This window comes from Triticum aestivum, chromosome 6A, assembly GCF_018294505.1.
Source record: "Triticum aestivum cultivar Chinese Spring chromosome 6A, IWGSC CS RefSeq v2.1, whole genome shotgun sequence".
NCBI classification, from domain to species: domain Eukaryota; kingdom Viridiplantae; phylum Streptophyta; class Magnoliopsida; order Poales; family Poaceae; genus Triticum; species Triticum aestivum.
Genome location: NC_057809.1, coordinates 51,906,085 through 51,925,985, shown reverse-complemented (window position 1 = coordinate 51,925,985; position 19,901 = coordinate 51,906,085).

Genomic DNA, 19,901 nt, shown 5'->3' with positions numbered 1-19,901 from the left:
GGAATCAAGCAAAGACAACTTCAGAACAGCTGAACTGTGTTCCACGGCATTGTTCCTGGGCTTTCCTGCTCGCCAATCGGCAAGATCCTGATGGACGTCCTCTTTGGGGACAAAGATCACTTCCGTAGAGAGCCTGTTTGGTTTGAGGTGGTGGACCTTGAGAGCCCATACCATGCGCTGCTTGGCCGACCTGCCTTGGCCAAGTTCATGGCGATCCCCCACTATGTCTACCTCAAGATGAAGATGCCCAGTTCCAGGGGAATTCTGACTGTGGCTGGCGACTACCGGAAGTCGTCTGCTTGCACGGCTGAGAGCAGTCGGTTGGTCGAGTCCCTGGTAATCGCGGCCGAGAAGCGGCTCCTGAGCGAGTTGTGGCGATGGCCGGCAAGCAGCGTGAGGTATTGCCCAACCCAAAAGAGTCGGAGGCTGAGGGTTCGTTCAAGCCGGCCAAAGAGACAAAGAAGATACCTTTGGATCCGGAGCACCCAGAGAGGTACTCTGTCGTAGGGGCAAACCTCGACAGCAAATAGGAAGGCGAGCTCGTCGATTTCCTCCGTGAGAATCGGGACATCTTCGCATGGTCCCCCAAAGACATGCCAGGTGTACCGACGGAATTCGCCGAGCACAAGTTACATGTCCGATCTGATGCAAAGCCAGTTAGGTAGCCCTTGCGCCGCCTGTCAGAAGAGAAGAGAAGAGTTGTCGGAGAAGAGATAGCCCGACTCCTAGCAGACGGCTTCATTATGGAAGTGTTCTTTCCAGAATGGCTAGCAAATCCGGTCCTGGTACTGAAGAAGAACAAGCAGTGGCGAATGTGTATCGACTACACGAGCCTCAACAAGGCCTGCCCCAAGGACCCATTTCCTCTACCAAGAATCGATCAGGTGATAGACTCCACAGCCGGATGCGAGCTGTTGAGTTTTTTGGATGCATACTCAGGATATCACCAGATCAAGCTGAGCCTGGCTGACAGACTGAAGACCGCCTTCATCACGCCGTTTGGAGCCTTCTGCTACCTCACCATGACGTTCGGCTTAAGGAATGCCGGCGCCACCTTTCAGCGTTGTATGCAGAAGTGCCTCCTCAAGCAGCTCGGCAGGAACGCTCACGTCTACGTGGACGATGTGGTGGTGAATACGGAAAAGCATGGGACACTGCTAGAAGACCTCAAGGAGACTTTTGAGAACCTGCTCCAGTTCCAGATCAAGCTCAACCCCGAGAAGTGTGTCTTCGGAGTACCAGCCGGCCAGCTCCTTGGCTTCCTGGTCTCTGAACACGGCATAGAATGCAACCCAGTAAAGATCAAGGCCATTGAGAGAATGGAGGTACCCAGCCGACTGTTGGATGTGCAGAAGTTCACCGGCTGCTTGGCATCCATCAGCCGATTCATCAGTCGGCTGGGCGAGAAAGCTCTCCCCTTATACCAACTCATGAAGAAGACCACTTTTTTCGAGTGGAACCATAAGGCAGACGAAGCTTTTCTCCAGTTGAAGAAGATGCTGACTACTCCACCGGTCCTGGTGGCTCCGACTCCAAAGGAACCTATGCTCCTGTACATCGCCGCCACCAGCCGAGTAGTCAGCACGGTCATTGTAGTGGAACGCAAGGAGGAAGGAAAGGCGCTACCTATCCAGAGACCGGTGTATTACCTGAGCGAGGTACTGTCGACCTCCAAGTAGAACTACCCCCACTACCAGAAGATGTGCTACGGCGTGCACTTTGCTGCCAAGAAATTGAAGCCTTACTTTAAGAGCATCCAATCACGGTGGTCTGCACGGCCCCACTTGCCAAGATCATTGGTACCAGAGATGCTTCGGGCCGAGTGGCCAAGTGGGCCATAGAGCTGGCTCCTTACACCATCCACTACCAGCCCCGCACCGCTATCAAGTCACAAGCACTGGCCGACTTCCTTGTCGACTGGGCCGAGACCCAGTACCTACCTCCAGCGCCTGACTCCACCCATTGGCGGATGCATTTCGACGGCTCCAAGATGCGCACCGGCTTGGGAGCCGGCATCGTCCTCACCTCCCCCAAAGGCGATAAGCTCAAATATGCGCTGCAAATCCACTTTGCCGCCTCCAATAACGTTGCCGAGTACGAGGCGCTCATTCACGGGCTCCGGCTTGCCAAAGAAGTTGGCATCCGCCAGATCTTGTGTTATGGCGACTCGGACTTAGTGGTCCAGCAATCATCTGGCGACTGGGACGCGAAAGATGCAAACATGGCGAGTTACCGTTTCCTCCTGCAGCAACTCAGCGGGTATTTCGAAGGGTGCGAGTTCCTCCATGTGCCAAAAAATGACAACGACCAAGCAGATGCCTTGGCACGAATCAGCTCTACCCGCCAAGCAATACCATCTGGCGTCGCCCTTCAACACCTCCTCAAGCCGTCTGTCAAGCCTTCACCAGAATCAGACTCCATTTTTGTGCCGGCTCCTCCTGAAGATGTTGGATCCGACTCCAGAGCTCCGGCAGTCGGTACGGGGATTTTGGCGGACAACCCCAAAGATGCCACAGTCACACCCGGCCCGGGGACTGCGGTGGCGGACTCGAAGACTCCAGAACTTGGCCCAAGGACCACGCCAGTCGGCCTGGGGACTTCATCAACCCAGCAAGCGGCTGTTGACTCCAACCCGCCGCCTCCCAGCCCAACCACCCTCGTCCAAGTCGCAGTTCTGATAGTCGAAGAAATAGCAGCACCCTCATGGGCCCAGCCCATCCTCAAATTCCTGGTGAACAAAGAGCTTCCAAATGATGAAACTTCAGCTCGGCAAATACAACACCGGGCGGCAACCTACACCATAGTCAACAGAGAGCTGGTCAGGCGCAGCGTCACTAGTGTCTACCAGCGCTGCATAGAGCCAGAGCAAGGCCAAGCGATTCTCAAAGACATCCATCAAGGCGAGTGCGGCCACCATGCGGCTTCAAGAGCACTCGTTGCCAAAGCCTTTCGGCACGGTTTCTTCTAGCCAACTGCCTTGGAAGAGGCCAAGGAGTTGGTCCAAAAATGCAAAGGCTGCCAGAAGTTCAGCTCCAAGCCGCACCAGACAGCTTCTGCACTCAAGACCATCCCCATTGCCTGGCCTTTCACAGTTTGGGGTCTAGACATGGTGGGACCATTCAAGACATCACGAGGTGGTTTAACTCACTTACTTGTCGTAGTGGACAAGTTCACCAAGTGGATAGAAGCAAAGCCAATCAAGAAGCTGAATGGTCCAACTGCCATGACTTTCATTGCCAATATCACAATTCGGTACAGCATACTACACAGCATCATCACCGACAACGGCACAAATTTTGCCAAAGGCGCCTTGGCCCGTTTCTGCGCAACACAGGGCATCCGACTAGACCTAGCGTCCGTCGCCCATCCGCAGTCAAAACAGCCAAGTGAGCGGCAAACGGCCTCACTCTGTCCGGCATCAAGCCTCGGCTGATCGAGCCTCTGGAGCGCTCGGCTGGCTGCTGGCTCGATGAGCTGCCAGCCGTCCTCTGGAGTCTGCACACGACTCCAAACAAGTCAACCGGCTTCACGCCCGTCTTCCTCGTCTACGGTGCCGAAGCCGTCATCCCAACGGATATAGAGTTCGACTCCCCACGAGTCACCATGTACACCAAGGAGGAAGCAGAAGAAGCACGACAAGACGGCGTCAATCTGCTGGAAGAGGGCCGGCTGTTGGCACTCAGCCGGTCCAGCATCTACCAGTAGAGCCTGTGCCGATACCACAACAGGAAGGTCGGGCCAAGATCTTTCCAAGAAGGCGACCTTGTGCTCTGGCTGATCCAATGAACAGCCGCTCAGCACAAGCTGTCGACGCCCTGGGAAGGCCTTTTCATCATCAGCAAAGTACAGGGCAACGATTACTACCTGATCGATGCTCAGAAGCCCCGAGCACGCAAGAGGGACGACTCCGGCAAGGAGACAGAGCGGCCATGGAATGCAAATCTCCTCCGAAGATTTTACAGTTGATGCAGTATGTACCACACTACCTTTTGTATTAAAGTACCAAGACTTCGGCCCCCCCTGAGACGAGCTCGGGGACTGCCCTCTTTTGTCTGTATGATAAAAATTATTCCTACAAGTATGTTCCTCTTTGTCATGCCGCTTGGCATCGGGCTCGACAAGTCAGCTTGGGGACTTGCCGCCTTGCACTGTGAAATGCTTCCTGCAGCCGGACAAGTAGTGTGTAACACCTAAACCATCTTCTGTCAGAAGCCGCAGCTCGCAGAGCGACTGTACGGTGGGCAGAGGTAAGGTAGGATGGGTGTTCGCATGAAAAATGGTTAAGGACTCAAAGCATAAAACATAGCTCAAGACGGCTTCCAGCCTTTCTCGCAAACCGGCTCTCGGATAGTCGGATTGCCGTCTTTTATCCAACTTGCTCAAAAACTCTTAAAAACGGCTAAGTATTTGCTTTCCCAAAGTAGCCAAGCACTTGATCCAGCATCAGTCCACAGAGCGGCTGCCCGATTGGCAAGGCAGGCAACTAAGAGAAAGCGGCAAAGGAAAAAAAGCCAAAAGAGCAATGAGCAAGAAAAGATAGAACTCAGATAAATTTATTTACATAACATAGGCCCTTGGCCGAATTTTCGAGCAGAGGTTCAAAATACACCCGCGGGTGGAATTGTGCGAATTAACAAGTTCTTCAAATACTACTGAAGCAGACAAAACATAGATACAGCGGCAGCTTAGGAAGCAGCAGATGGATTCAGAGGGTCGGAGGAGGCGCCAGCACCAGGCGTCGGGGCGGCCGGCTGGCTAGTCTCGGCTTGATCGCCTCCGGCGGCACTCGGGTCGGTCGCACGCGGCTCGTTGCTGGAGGCATGGTCGAGCTGAGGCTGGCCGTCTGCTCCGTCTTCTAGTGCCTCCGCCTCGCCTCCGTCCTCCGCCTCGTCCTCTTCCTCGATGTTGGAGCCAATCACCTTCGCCGAGTCCTCGCCGTAGTCTGGGTTCATCGCAAACCACTCCGGCGGTACCTCCTCGCCGTCTTCAGACTGCTCGGGGATGAAGATGCTGGTGTCGGTGTACTCGGTGATCGCCGCAGCACGCTTGACGAGGGCGTCTTCCCCGGCTGCCAGCTCCGGCTGGGCCTCCGACCGAAGCGTGGCCAGCCGGTCTAGGTCTAGCCTCGGATACCGTGCCTTGACGAACTCCAAGGCCCGGCGCGCTCCAGCTTGGGCCGAAGAGCCCTTCCAGGCCTCAAGACGACCAGCCGCGACCTCCAGCCACTCGGCCGTCAGGCTGGGGGTGCGCGGAGCCTGCATATCCGGCCACAGGGCGGCAATCGCCTGGGCACTGACACGCTGAAGCCGGCGCAGCATCCGGTGAGCCGGCCGAAGGCGAGCCTCGATGCTCAGGATGTGCTCGTCAGGAGTTCGGGGGGCGTCGGCGGCAATCTCTGCACCCTCCGCCCTCTGACCTTCACGGTCAGCCTTGATGTCTTGGATGGCGGCCTACGACTGCCCAGGGAAGAAGTCTGCAAAGACAGGAAGAAACGAAGAAGCAAGTCAAAAACCAGGAGTCGGCACGACTTAAGTCGGTATCTCGAAGAAAGAAAATAAGGAAACTCACCATCAACGATGTCTTCAATCTCGTGGAAGCCGGAGGACAGCAACGCCTCCTTGTCAGACCATAGGAGGGCGGTTTCCGTGAACTCGGCCAGGAGGGCGGTTTCCGTCTCCTCCGCCTCCCTCTGTGTCTTCACAAGCAGCTCCTTCTGCTCTACCAATTGAGTGGCCAGCAGATCGCGCTCCGTGGCGAACTTGCTGCACTCCTCCTCTTTGGCGCGCAAAGCGGAGTTGGTGTCGCTCAGCTGCTGTTGAAGAGCAGCGTTGGCCCCTGAGAAGAAGAAAGAAAGAAGGTGTCAAGTCATCAGTAAAGAAGGTCGCCAGGGAGATCCGGCCCGACTGCTCAAATCTCGGGGACTACAGCCTGCGGGTGCGCCAGCGCGCCCCCGCGAAGAAGGAAAAGGACTTACTCTGGCTCTCCGACAGATCGGCGGTCCTCTTGCCCAACTCTTCAACGTTACGGTTGAAGGCAGTGACGCGGAAGTTGTGGTAATCCTGTGACGAATGTTTCAGACAAAAAGTTAATACCCAAAGTTCATCAATTGAAGTTCCGGGCTGCCTGCTCAGCAGCCAACCTGAAACTCGGGGACTACACCCAGTGGGTGCGCTGGCGCGCCCCCACAGAGAGGAACAAGAAAAACAAAGGCCAAAGGAAAAACATACCTGGACGGCTGGCCGTGACGCCAGGTACGCCTTGGTGCAATTCTGGCGAGCGTCGCCCTCGGCACGAAGCTTCGCTTGGACGTCTAGAAGCGCCTGGTTCAGCGGCCCTGTGCCGCCTCCTCGCACCCACCCAATGGGCGCGGCGCTCGTTGCTTCGGCGTCTAGGATCGCCGAGCTGGCGGTGCCGGCTTCCAGGGGCGGGGCGTCGAAGTCGCCTTCTCCAGACGGCGGCGCGTTGGCGAGCCGAATTGGAGGAGCAGCCTCGCCACGGCCTCGTCTTCGGTCGGCGGCACCGGAGGGTCCGCTGGCTGCTTGCCTCGCGCACCTTCAGACGGTGGCGGAGGCGGCGGCGGAACGTTCACGTCCGGCATAGAGGGGTCGCCGCCTTCCCTCTCCACGATGGGGTTCTCCCAGCCGGTTTCCCCAGTCTGCCCCGTGAACTCCGGAGGCGGCGGCGCAGAGTTCAACTGGGTGATGAACACCGCCGACTGGCGGCGTCCGGCTTTCTCAGCCTTCCTCTTCGTCGCGGCGGCGGCTTCGGCCTCCGCCAGTTTTTTCTTGGCGGAGGCCTCCGCCCTGTCGGCCTCCGCCTTCTCCAGGCGGAGGGCCTCTTCTTCGTTGCGCTTCTCCTGCGCATGCCGCTCTGTCGCCTCCCGGAGGTCAGCAGTGGGGTCAATCAGCCGAGTGGTGGCAGACGTCTCCGCTGACCCCATGACGGAGGCGGCGGCGACCCTCTCAAGAGAGAGGGAAGCCCTGAAGCAAGAGGGGCAAGCAGAGACTCAGACATAGTCACAAAGAAAGAATAAAACTTTCAAGACAGAATACTTACGCGGAGACCAATGGCGGCTTCTTCACTCCCTTATGGAAGCGGATGGCCTTCGCGGCCGCCTGGTCCCGCCGGGTCGCCGCAGCCGAACCCTTGGGCCTCTTCGGCCGATTGCCGAACAAGGTCGGCACGGCCCTGTGCTTCTTCCCGCCGCCTGGAGTGCCCGGCGCGGCAGAAGAGCCCACGCCAGGCTGGCTAGCTCCTGGCCGATGGTGAGGGGCGACTTCTCCCTCGGTGTCGTCGTTAGGCCAGTCAGCGAAAGTGGTCAAAGGCCTGAAGTCGCCTGCTATTCCTCCTCCTCCCTCGGCGTCGTCCTCCAAAGCCGCCGCCCCTAGATCTGGGTCATCGACGTCGCTCTCCGCTCGGTCGGCGAGGAACTCGCGGGCCGGCTCCTAGGTGTCGGCTGGTGGGTGGAGGAGGGGATTCTAACCAAAGCCGACTGGTCAAAACAAAACTCAGCAAGAAAGAGGACAATCCAAAGAAAGAAAGGAAAGGCGACTCACCACGGGCGGAGGGTTGACGCGGGAGTATGGCTCCTTGCCGAACCGCCAATCCTCCAGGAGCTTGCTGTCCGAGAGATAGTTCACCATGAAGGCCACCTCTTCGTGAGGCATGTCCTTGGTGCACATCCGACTCGGGTCGCGGTGCCCGCTCATCTGGCATATCATATGGGGGCGGCCTTGGAGTGGGAGAACTCGGCGCGCCACGAAGGCGGCCAGCAGGTCAGGACCAGTCAGACCCTCCGACTGCGTCAGCACTCGGAGTCTCGTGACGGCGCCGGCTCCTGTAGGCGTCAGCGACTTGGCCCGGTACGACCAGTTGGGCAGTCGCCCAGCCGGCGGGCCGGCTTCGAAAGCTGGCAGGTTGACCCAGTCCCCCCTCGCGGAGGCGTTCTTGACGTAAAAGTAGGATCTCTACCACATCTTCACCGACTTGATCAGCGAGATGGAGGGGAAGGGATTGTCGGCCCCCGACCTTCGCACGACGATGAAAGTGCCGCACTGAGCCGGCACGCCCGCAGCCTGGGCGCCGAGCTTGGAGAAGAAGAACTGCCGCCAGAGCTCGAGGGTGGGGAGGACTCCGAGGAAGCCTTTGCACATGGCCATGAAGGCGGACAGCAGCACCACTGCGTTGGGGGTGAGGTGGTGCGGCTAGAGGCCGTAGAACTCCAGGAAGGATCAGAAGAAACTGCTCGCCGGCAGCCCAAACCCGCGCAGGCAGTGCGAGCGGAAGATAACTCGCTCACCCTCCTGCTGCACGGGGGAAATCTCCCCCTTCGGCGCAAGACGCACCTGCACGCGATCCTCGCCGGGGAGCCGACGAGTCCGACGGAGGAACTCGATATGGTCTTCATGAACTTCGGAGACGTCCCAGGTGCCGGGGCGCACTGGGGGAGGCGCGACGGCGGAGGAAGAACTCATCTCGAGCTGTCATCACAACGTTCGCCGGAGCTTGGGCGCGCGTAGGAGAGCGAGGAGCAGCAAGAAGGAAGAAAACGAGGAGTAGTGGGAAGGAGGGGCGCGCGTGCCCCCCTCTTCCCCCTACTTATAGCCTCGTGGGCTGCGAAGCCGAGGGGGCGGACATGGGGATTTACTGCGCCCATGACCCCACGACCCCACGATCCACGATAAAGTTACTGCGCGCAGTAACTCCACAGGAATGCCAACCGTCCACCGGGGCCGTGGCGGATCCGCTCGGGCGCAGAGGCGCGGTAGTGGCGGGCCCCACCTATGGGCCTGTCCCATCGCGCACGTAGGCTGGCAGGACGGCCTAGCCACGTGCCATCGCGTGACAGGCCTAGAATGGGCGGCGGCCTGAGGCTTAGCAAGCACGCCACTTGAATCCCGCCGCGACGTTCGAAACACTGAGTGAGTCGGAATTGAGTGAGTCCGAGTTGGAAAGTCCGACTCCTTCTAGTCGGCCCAGCAGAAGTCAATCAAAGACCATGTGTTGAGCACCCGAAAAGAGAAACTGCTGAGGCTTCTCGGCCAATCGTCCGCGGCGCCTCACCAGCTTCGGGGACTACTGTCGGAGTAATGGGCCACAGGTAGGTCAACCCGAGCCCCAGAACCTTTCAAGACATTGGGGCAGGCTGCGCCCCTCAAGACCCCAGGACGAAGAGCCGCCTCCTAAGGAGTCGATGGCAAGACGGCCGACTGCCCGCTCACGGCCGAGCCCCAGGGACGACTTCCAGAGAAGCCGGCTTTGGGGAGTCGGCCTGCGACTCCAACAAACCCCATGACTTCATCAAAGGGGACGGGGCAGGGGTGTGGCTACGGCGAAGCCCACCCCCGCCCCTTACCAAGGGCAGGCATGGCCACAGCACGCCGTACTCCGAAAGATGTCCGTGCGGCGTGGCACTGTTGCCATGCCGGCCCTGACATCAGCACCACAGGGCCGAATCCTGCACCCACGACGGCTTGTCTGTACGACCTAGAGGCAGCCGGCCCCACCAGTCAGTGAGACCTCGGGAGACGGCAGGAGAACCACCAGTCGGACCCGTCGGGAGTCGGCCGAGCCCTCCCCCGGGGCCCACGCGCCATTAATCAAGATGTGATAGGGAGTGGCAACAGTGAGCGCCCGCCAGGCGGCGGGGCTGTTGCCATGACCTCACGATCAAGCTCGCGTCATCAGAAGCACGGCTACAGTAATCAGCAGCCGGCAAGACCCACCCGTGGTGGACGCGGCCTGTCGGCTCCGTACCAGGCCAGTCGGCGGGGCCCGCTAGTTGGCGGGCCCCAGCGGTCGGCAGAGAAGACGGAGGCCAGAGGCACTGACGGCTGGGCCCACGTCCAGCCGGATTACCATTGTACCCCTGGGGGGTAGGCCTATATAAACCCCCAGGGCACCCATGCAAAGGGTTGGAACCCATTAGCTCTAGACTAGATCATATAGAAGGGAGAGAGCTAGCCTTGCCCTCTCTTACCTCCAAGAAATAGCTCAAGGAGCAACCGTGTAAACACTTGGCCATAGTGATCATGCGGAGACCCCGCAGAGCAGCAGTAGGGGTATTATCTCCTCGGAGAGCCCTGAAGCTGGGTAAGATTTACCGGCGTGCATGTCTTCGCCTCATCCCGTTTCCAGGCACCGGCGACGTTCTACTCGCCCCACCATGATAAGCCATCCTTTGGCATATGTCGCACCAAACCCTCGACATCCCAGATTCGGGCCCTCTTGATGGAGGTAAAACCCTATGTCCTGCTTGATTAATATTGATGATATGGGTAGTACAAGAGTAGATCTACCACGAGATCAGAGAGGCTAAACCCTAGAAGCTAGCCTATGGTATGATCATTGTTCGTCCTACGGACTAAAACTCCCCGGTTTATATAGACACCGGAGAGGGCTAGGGTTACACAGAGTCGGTTACATTGGTAGGAGATCTACATATCCGTATCGCCAAGCTTGCCTTCCACGCCAAGGAAAGTCCCTTTCGGACACGGGACGAAGTCTTCAATCTTGTATCTTCATAGTCCAGGAGTCCGGCCGAAGGTATAGTCCGGCCACCCGGACACCCCCTATTCCAGTACTCCCTCAAGGGACAATGATCATCTTCATAGGCTTATAAAGCCTTGTAATAACTTAGATGTTAAAACACTGCCTGTTTTCTTGTGCTATCGTGCACAAAATACTTATATGTGAATCTGTGTTTCAGATGTCAATGTATGCATTGCTTAACGTTTGTCTCTGCAATGTTTAAATCTCTGTTCCTGTGAATATAAGAAAAAAGACTGGCAAGGCGGTTTAGAACGAGCTAGACTTAAACAGCTAATGTACAACCCATAAATTTACCTTATCCTTGTTGCTCCTTATATCGCCGGTTTAAATAACCCGGGTGATGAATTGATAATTCAATATGTATGAAAAGTTAATACTCCTTGAATACTCAATGATCATCATATCTTAGTAGCTCATACCTTTGAATACTTGAACCACCGGCTTGAATAGCCCGGGCGGCTGTGTTGTCCAATAATTGAGCCGGCGAAGAAAACCAGGCTATCTTATTTGTAATATTGAAAACAACCAAAACTCAAAGGCAAGCAACAGATAATAAACATAATTTTAACTATGTATTCAAAAGGCTGGGGGTTTCTGATTCGAATACGATCAGTAAACCGGACCAAAGGGGTTAAGCTAAGGTTCGAATACGACCATATAGCCCCCAGTGGCTTTGGCGTTGCGCCGATCAAAAGGGTACCGACAGCTATGTTCTCTTTGGTTCGAATATGACCTATGTTTGAACAGGAAGCCCCCAAATGACCTTGAGAGGTTTTTAACGACCCTGATTCGAATACGATCCAAGTTGGACTCAAAAGGGGTTAAGCTATGATTCAGATACGATCAAGAAGCCCCCAAGTGAGTTTGGCCTTGAGCCGATCAAGAGGGTTACGACAGCTATGTTCTCTTTGGTTCAAATACGACCTATGTTTGAACAAGAAGCCCCCAAGTGAACTTGAGATCTGCAGCTAGATTCGAATACGATCATAAGCCGGACTAAAAAGGTTAAACTTGATTCAAATACGATCAGCTCCTTAATAGTCATTTGTGAATAAAGAATAATAAACATGCATAGACTTTGAAAAGAAAAGAGACCGATGGTCTTACTTTATTGCTTATCATTGTATATACAATGTGAACGTATGTACATGATGAGAGCCGGTAGCTCAGGTGTAGTACGGCCGAAGTTGAGCAATGTTCCACGGCCGGCGGGTCTCTTCCTCCGACTTACGTGAGTCTTTGTGCTCTCGAACGTCAATGAGGTAATATGACCCGTTGTTTAAATTCTTACTGACCACAAAAGGTCCTTCCCAAGGCGGGGATAACTTGTGCGCATCTGACAGATCCTGGATGAGCCGGAGCACCAAGTCGCCTTCCTGAAAAGTCCTGGACTTAACCCGGCGGCTGTGATAACGACGCAGGTCCTGTTGATAAATTGCTGACCGTGCCGCCGCTAGGTCTCTTTCTTCGTCTAATAAGTCAAGTGCATCCTGTCTGGCTTTTTCATTGTTAGCTTCTACATAAGCCGCCACACGGGGCGAGTCATGACGGATGTCACTGGGCAATACTGCTTCTGCTCCATAAACAATGAAGAAGGGTGTGTAACCCGTAGACCTGTTGGGCGTAGTATTGATGCTCCATAACACCGAGGGTAACTCCTCTACCCAACAACCCGGCATTCGCTGTAGAGGAACCATAAGCCGGGGTTTTAGCCCTTTCAAAATTTCCCGATTGGCTCTCTCAGCTTGCCCATTGGATTGAGGATGAGCCACAGAAGAAACATCAAGCCGGATGTGCTCTCGCTGACAAAACTCTTCCATGGCTCCTTGATACAGATTGGTGCCATTGTCTGTGATGATACTGTGTGGAAAACCAAAACAGAAGATAACTTTTTTCATGAACTGAACTTCCGTGGCTGCATCACACTTACTCACAGGCTCTGCCTCAACCCACTTAGTGAACTTATCAACCGCTACTAGGAGATGCGTCTTTTTATCTTTAGACCTTTTAAAAGGTCCCACCATGTCAAGCCCCCAGACTGCAAACGGCCAAGTAATTGGAATCATCTGGAGTTCCTGAGCCGGCACATGCGCTCGTCGTGCAAATTTTTGACATCTGTCACATCTACTGACCAGATCTTCTACATCAGCATGAGCCGTCAACCAGTAAAAACCGTGAGAAACGCCTTAGCCACTAAAGATTTTGACTCGGCATGATGACCACAAGTGCCTTCATGGATCTCACGAAGAATTTCTTGACCTTCTTAGGGGGAAACACATCGTTGAAACGCTCCGGAAACACTGCGATGAAACAATTCTCCATCTGAAATCGTCATGGACTTAGACCGCCGGGTTATCTATCGATCCAGGGTCTCATCCGCTGGCAACTCTCCCCGGGTCATGTAAGCCAGGAATGGCATTGTCCAATCTGGGATGACATGAAGAGCCGCCACTAACTGTGCCTCCGGGTCAGGAACAGCTAAATCTTCTTCTGTGGGCAACTTGACAGAGGGGTTATGCAAAACATCTAAAAAGGTGTTGGGTGGTACCGGCTTATGCTGAGAGCCCAGCCGGCTTAAAGCATTAGCTGCTTTGTTCTTTCGACGGTCAATGTGTTCCACCTAATAACCTTTAAAATATCCTGCAACAGCATCGACCTCTCGGCGATAAGCCGCCATGAGAGGGTCTTTGGAATCCCACTTGCCAGATACTTGCTGAACCACTAGATCTGAGTCACCAAGACATCTAACTCGGCTCAAGCTCATCTCCTTTGCCACTCGAAGACCATGGAGCAATGCTTCATACTCTGCTGCGTTGTTAGTGCATGAAAACATCAACCGCAACACATAACAAAATTTATCACCTCGTGGGGAAGTTAATACGACTCCAGCCCCTGAGCCTTCCAATTGCCTGGATCCATCAAAATGAATAGTCCAATATGTGTTGTCCGGCTTCTCTTCTGGCATCTGCATCTCTGTCTAGTCATTGATGAAGTCAACCAAGGCTTGAGACTTAATTGTAGTACGTGGAACATACTTCAGCCCATGAGACCCAAGCTCAATTGCCCACTTGGCAACTCTCCCCGTGGCTTCTCTGTTTTGAATGATGTCCCCCAAAGGAGCAGAGCTAACCACAGTAATTGGATCTCCCTGAAAGTAATGCTTAAGCTTCCGGCTTGCCATGAACACCCCATAAACAAGCTTCTGCCAATGTGGATATCGTTGCTTAGATTCAATTAGCACTTCACTGACATAATAAACCGACCGCTGAACCGGATGCTCTTCGCCAGCCTTCTTGCGCTCTACCACCATAGCCACACTAACAGCCTGTGGGTTGGCAGCCACATATAACAATAGCAGCTCTTTCTCAATTGGAGTAGCTAGGACCGGCGGCTCAGCCAGTTGTGCCTTCAGATCCTCAAAAGCAGCGTTCGCAGCATCGCTCCAAACAAAAGCATCCGCTTTCTTCATCAACTGATACGGAGGCATAGCCTTTTCCCCTAACCGGCTTATGAACCGACTCAAAGCAGCCACACGACCCGCCAGTCGCTGAACATCATTGACGCAGGTTGGTTTGGCTAGGGATGTAATTGCCTTGATTTTCTCTGGGTTAGCTTCAATACCTCGGTTAGACACCAAAAACCCCAAGAGCTTGCCGGCTGGCACTCCAAAAACACACTTGGCCGGGTTAAGCATCATTTTGTAAACCCGGAGATTATCAAAAGTCTCTTTCAGGTCCGTGACCAAGGTTTCCTCTTCCCTGGATTTCACCACTATATCATCCACATAGGCATGAACATTGCACCCAATTTGATTGTGAAGACAATTCTGCACACACCGTTGGTAAGTCGCCTGGGCACTCTTAAGCCCAAAAGGCATAGACACATAGCAGAAAGCCCCAAAAGGAGTTATAAATGCTGTCTTCTCTTGATCCTTGACTGCCATCTTAATCTGATGGTAACCGGAGTAAGCATCTAAGAAACTCAACCGTGCGCAACCCGCCGTAGCATCAATGATCTGATCAATACGGGGAAGAGCAAAAGGATCAGCCGGACAAGCTTTGTTCAAATCTGTGTAATCCACACACATACGCCAGGTGCCATTCTTTTTGAGTACCAGCACCGGGTTAGCTAACCATTCTGGGTGAAAGACCTCCACAATGAACCCGGCTGCCAAGAGCCGGGCCACCTCTTCTTCGATGGCCTTGCGCCTTTCTTCATTGAACCGTCGGAGAAACTGTCTAACAAGTTTAAACTTTGGATCAATATTAAGAGTGTGCTCAGCGAGTTCCCTCGGGACACCCGGCATGTCTGAAGGTTTCCATGCAAAGATGTCCCGGTTCTCATGGATGAACTCGATGAGCGTGCTTTCCTATTTCGGATCCAAGTTTGCGCTGATGATGAACTGTTTGGATGAATCGCCGGGCACAAAGTCAACCATCTTAGTGTCATCAGCTGATTTGAATTTTAACTCCGGCTCATGCTCTGTCGTTGGTTTCTTTAATGACGTCATGTCTACCGGGTCAACATGATCCTTGTAGAATTTCAACTTCTCTGTTGCACAAATAGATCCAGCATAGGCAGCATCCCCTTCTTCACATTCCAAGGCTATCTTCCGGCTCCCATGGACTGTAATGGTGCCCTTGTGGCCCAGCATCTTGAGATGCAAATATACGTAACACGGCCGAGCCATGAACTTAGCATAAGCCGGCCGCCCAAACAGAGCATGATATGGGCTTTTGATTTTAACCACTTCAAAGGTTAATTTTTCTGCTCTGGAGTCATACTCATCCCCAAAGGCTACTTCCAGCTCGATCTTACCAACTGGGTACGCTGACTTACCAGGTATCACACCATGAAAAACAATGTTGGATTGTTTAAGATTTTTGTCCGTCAATCCCATCCGGCGGAACGTCTCATAGTAAAGGATGTTGATGTTGCTGCCTCCATCCATGAGTACCTTAGTAAACTTATACCCACCAACCTGAGGTGCCACTACCAAGGCCAAGTGACCCAGATTATCAACCCAGGGCGGGTGATCCTCTCTGCTCCACACAATGGGCTGCTCCGACCAACGTAAATAACGTGGAATTGCCGGCTCAACGGCATTGACGGCCCTCATGTGGAGCTTCTGGTCCCTCTTACATAAACTGGTAGTAAAGACATGATATTGTCCGCTACTCAACTGCTTCGGGTTGCTCTGATTGCCGGATTGCTGTTGCTGCTGATTCCCCTAGCCGTGTTGCTGATTATATCCTCCTTGGTGACCAGGATAACCCTGACCGTGAAAACCTCCTCCGCTTGAACCAGCGCCCGGGCCCTGAAAGTCGCCTCCACCTGAGCCGCCACCTGGGCCGTGACCCCCATCAAATGCGTTTGAATTTTTAAATGCCTTCATGATCGTGCAATCTTTCCACAAGTGGGTGGCTGGTTTCTCCTAGGTGCCGTGTTTTGGACAAGGTTCGTTCAACAACTGCTCAAGGGTGGGGCCTGACCCGCCCGATCGAGGGGGTTGTCTGCCCTTGTGCCGCTGATTACCACCCTGCGCATTGGTATTAGCAACAAACTCATCAGCCTTATGTTTATTACCTCCTTGATTCGCCGGGTTATGCTGATGACCCTTGCCATTGCCGTTCTTCTTTCGCTTCGTTGCCTTTTCTTCATCAGACACCGGGTCTTTGGTGGTATCAGAGTCAGCATACTTGACAGGAGCCGCCATCAATGTTCCCATGTCATTACAGTCATGTTTAAGCCACCCCAACTTCTGCTTTAGAGGTTCAAAACGGCATTTTTTCTCCAACATCAAAACTGCTGAGCCGGCATCCATCTTATCAGATGAATGTATTATCTCCTTGACCCGGCGCACCCAATGGGTTGTAGACTCTCCATCCTCTTGCTTGCAATTGGTCAGGTCCACAATCAACATTGGCTGCTTACATGTATCCTTAAAGTTCTGGATGAACCGTGCCTTTAACTCTGCCCATGAGCCGATAGAATTGGGTGGCAATCCTTTCAACCAGGTCCAAGCCGTTCCATCCAACATCATGGTAAAATACTTGGCCATTGCAGCATTGCTGACCTCCAACAGCTCCATAGCCATCTCATAACTCTCAATCCAAGCCCCCGGCTGTAAGTCGGCCGTGTAATTAGGCACCTTACGAGGCCCCTTGAAATCCTTGGGCAACTGCTCATTGCGTATGGCTGGGACCAAGAAAGGTACGCCTCCGGTTCTTGTGGCCACTCCTGCTTCAATCGAGGTCGCTGGATAGGCCGGAAAGGTCTGGTGAGCCGCCTGCTCTGCTGCTATCTGAGCCGCCCGTTCCGCCTCTTGACGAATCATCTCCTGATCCGCCAAGTTAAGAGCTCCAGCCCGCACCGGCTCATGCCTGTACGGCCGGTTGTGGCGTTGAGCGTTACTTAATATTTCTGCAGACTCCATGTGCCTACTGTAGCTCGGGCTCCGGCTTGGGTGAGGGGTTGAATGAATCATGTCTCGAGTGTAAGAGTACGCATCCTGCTGGGCCAAAGCTGTCTGAAGTAGTTCTCTTACCCTTCGGGTTTCAATGGCTGCTGGTGAGTCGCTTTCCATTGGGAGAGCTACCAACCGAGCCGACGCTGCAATGAGGTTTTCCATGGGGTTGGAGAAGTGACCCGGAGGTGTTGCTACATAACAAGGAGGAGCCGGATTTATGCGAGGCGGCTCCATGGTCTGTGGCTGGGCCGGTGCACCGGGTGTCGTGACCCGGTTTGCTTCCGGCGGGTTGCTCCTCCCAGCTCCGGGTGTATGTAACAGGTTCCTCGGATCCAGCGTTAGAGGTAGACGCAACTGAGTTTTCTGATGCCTCCTCCTCATGACCTCGTTTGATGCATTAAGATCCACCGAGAGCTGGAAAGTTTTTGCTTGAAGTTGCTGGGCACGAGCATCCATAGCTGCTCGTTCTGCTGCCATCTGGGTTTCTTCTGCGACTAGATTTTCCTTTGCTTGCACGATCTCCACCTGCACGCGTGCCACTTCTGCATCATGCTGGGCTTTATCCGCCGGTTCTACCACAATGGTTAATAGAGCTGTCAGTTTATCCATGAGGTCCATTAGAGCCTGAGCCGGGGGGCGTGCGGGGTCTCCTGACCCGGCAGCTGCCGGCCCGGTGGCTGCTGCTGTCGCTGCGATGGAGTTCTACCCGGGTTGTGTCCCCGCCATGAAGACTCCGGCCCAATTCGGCGGCTCAAGGGGGTCCGGAATACTGCTGCCATCGGAACATCCCCCGAGCATGCCGTCTTGCAATTGGTACAATGAGTCTGTTTCTCCTGTTGATGATGCGGTATCAGAACAGATGGCCGTCTCCCTGCCTTCCATCGATCCTTCAGAGTACTCGCCGCCATGGACGCAGCCTACGAAGGCATGCTTCACAACAGATTGAACACGGGCGGACCCGGCACGCTGAGCCGTTTCGACGAGGTTGGTGTGGACGTCCGGCTCAGGGCCTGACTCGCCGATCCGGCCGATGAAGACGTGAATTCCGCCGAAGGGGACCCGGTACCCGTACTCGATCGAGCCAGTCTCGGGGCCCCAGCCTTCGTGGTCGATGTAGAGTTTGCCGCGACGACTCTTGTTCATCCGGCCCACAGTGTATCCCTTGAGCCCTTCGAAGTTGCCCTTCAAGAACTCAAATCCATCGTGCATTGGCCCCACGGTGGGCACCAACTGTCGTGGAATTGACATGGCAGATGTCCTAGAGCAAGGACTTAGTCGTAGGGCCATCGCACTAGGAAGCTTAAAGGGGTTGATCGGGACAAAGGACACATGAGAGAGTTTTTATACTAGTTCGGCCCCTTACGATGAAGGTAAAAGCCTACGTCTAGTTGGGATTGGTATTGCTGAGGTTTCGATCTCCAAGAGGCTCAGCTCGCCGGCTTGGCTATCGACTTGGTTCTCTCTCCCTAAACCGCCACCGGGTCGTCCCCTTATATACACGGGTTGACGCCTGGTGGCCTACAGAGTTCTGGCCGGCTTATAACGTGTCTGGCTCGGTGACTTCCTTTACATGCCATTCTTTACAAGTCTTTCCTTACATACGGCGGTTTACAATATCGGGCCTTAAGCCGACCCTAGGCCTTTGGGCCTTCTATATGTTTCATAACCTATCATCTTGAATGTATATTGGGCTTCTTATGTAACCCGCCATTAAGGCTGACCTGGCCCCTCCTGGGCGGGACATAATGGTAGTAATATCCCCAACACTTTCTTCTATATAAGAGTTTGTCCAGGCTTGTCCTTCGCTACAGAAAGGATTGGGCCACCTTGCTGCACTTTATTTACTTTTGTTACTTGTTGCTCGTTACAAATTATCTTATCACAAAACTATCAATTATCTATAATTTCAGTGCTTGCAGAGAATACCTTGCTGAAAACCGCTTATCATTTCCTTCCGCTCCTCGTTGGGTTCGACACTCTTACTTATCGAAAGGACTACAATAGATCCCCTATACTTGTGGGTCATCAAGACTCTTTTCTGGCACCGTTGCTGGGGAGTGAAGCGCCTTTGGTAGGTGGAATTTGGTAAGGAAAAATTTATATAGTGTGCTGAAATTTACTGTCGCTTGTTACTATCGAAAGTAATCTTCTGAGGGGCTTGTTCGGGGTATCTTCACCCTGACCAGTAGAGAAAAGAGTTGCTCCTCAACCTACTGAACCTACTGAAAATGAAAATGTCTACTTTGAAATTCCTTCGGGTATGATAGAAAAACTACTAGCTAATCCTTTTGCAGGAGATGGAACATTACATCCTGATGAGCACCTAATATATGTGGATGAAGTTTGTGGATTATTTAATCTTGCAGGTATGCCCGATGATGTTATCAAGAAGAAGGTCTTCCCTTTATCTTTGAAGGGAGATGCATTGACATGGTATAGGTTATGTGATGATATGGGATCATGGAACTACAAACGATTGAAATTGGAATTTCATCAGAAGTTTTATACTATGCATCTTGTTCATCATGATCATAATTATATATATAATTTTTGGCCTCGCGAAGGAGAAAGCATCGCTCAAGCTTTGGGGAGGCTTAAATCAATGTTATATTCATGCCCAAATCATGAGCTCTCAAGAGAAATGATTATTCAAAAAATTTATGCTCAACTTTCTGACAACAATCGCACCATGCTCGATACTTCTTGTGCTGGCTCTTTTATGATGAAGACTATTGAATTCAAATGGGATTTACTGGAAAGAATTAAATGCAACTCTGAAGATTAGGATCTCGACGAAGGTAAGGAGTTAGGTATGACACCGAAGTTTGATTGTGTTAAATCTTTTATGGATACCGATGTTTTCCGTAAATTTAGCACTAAA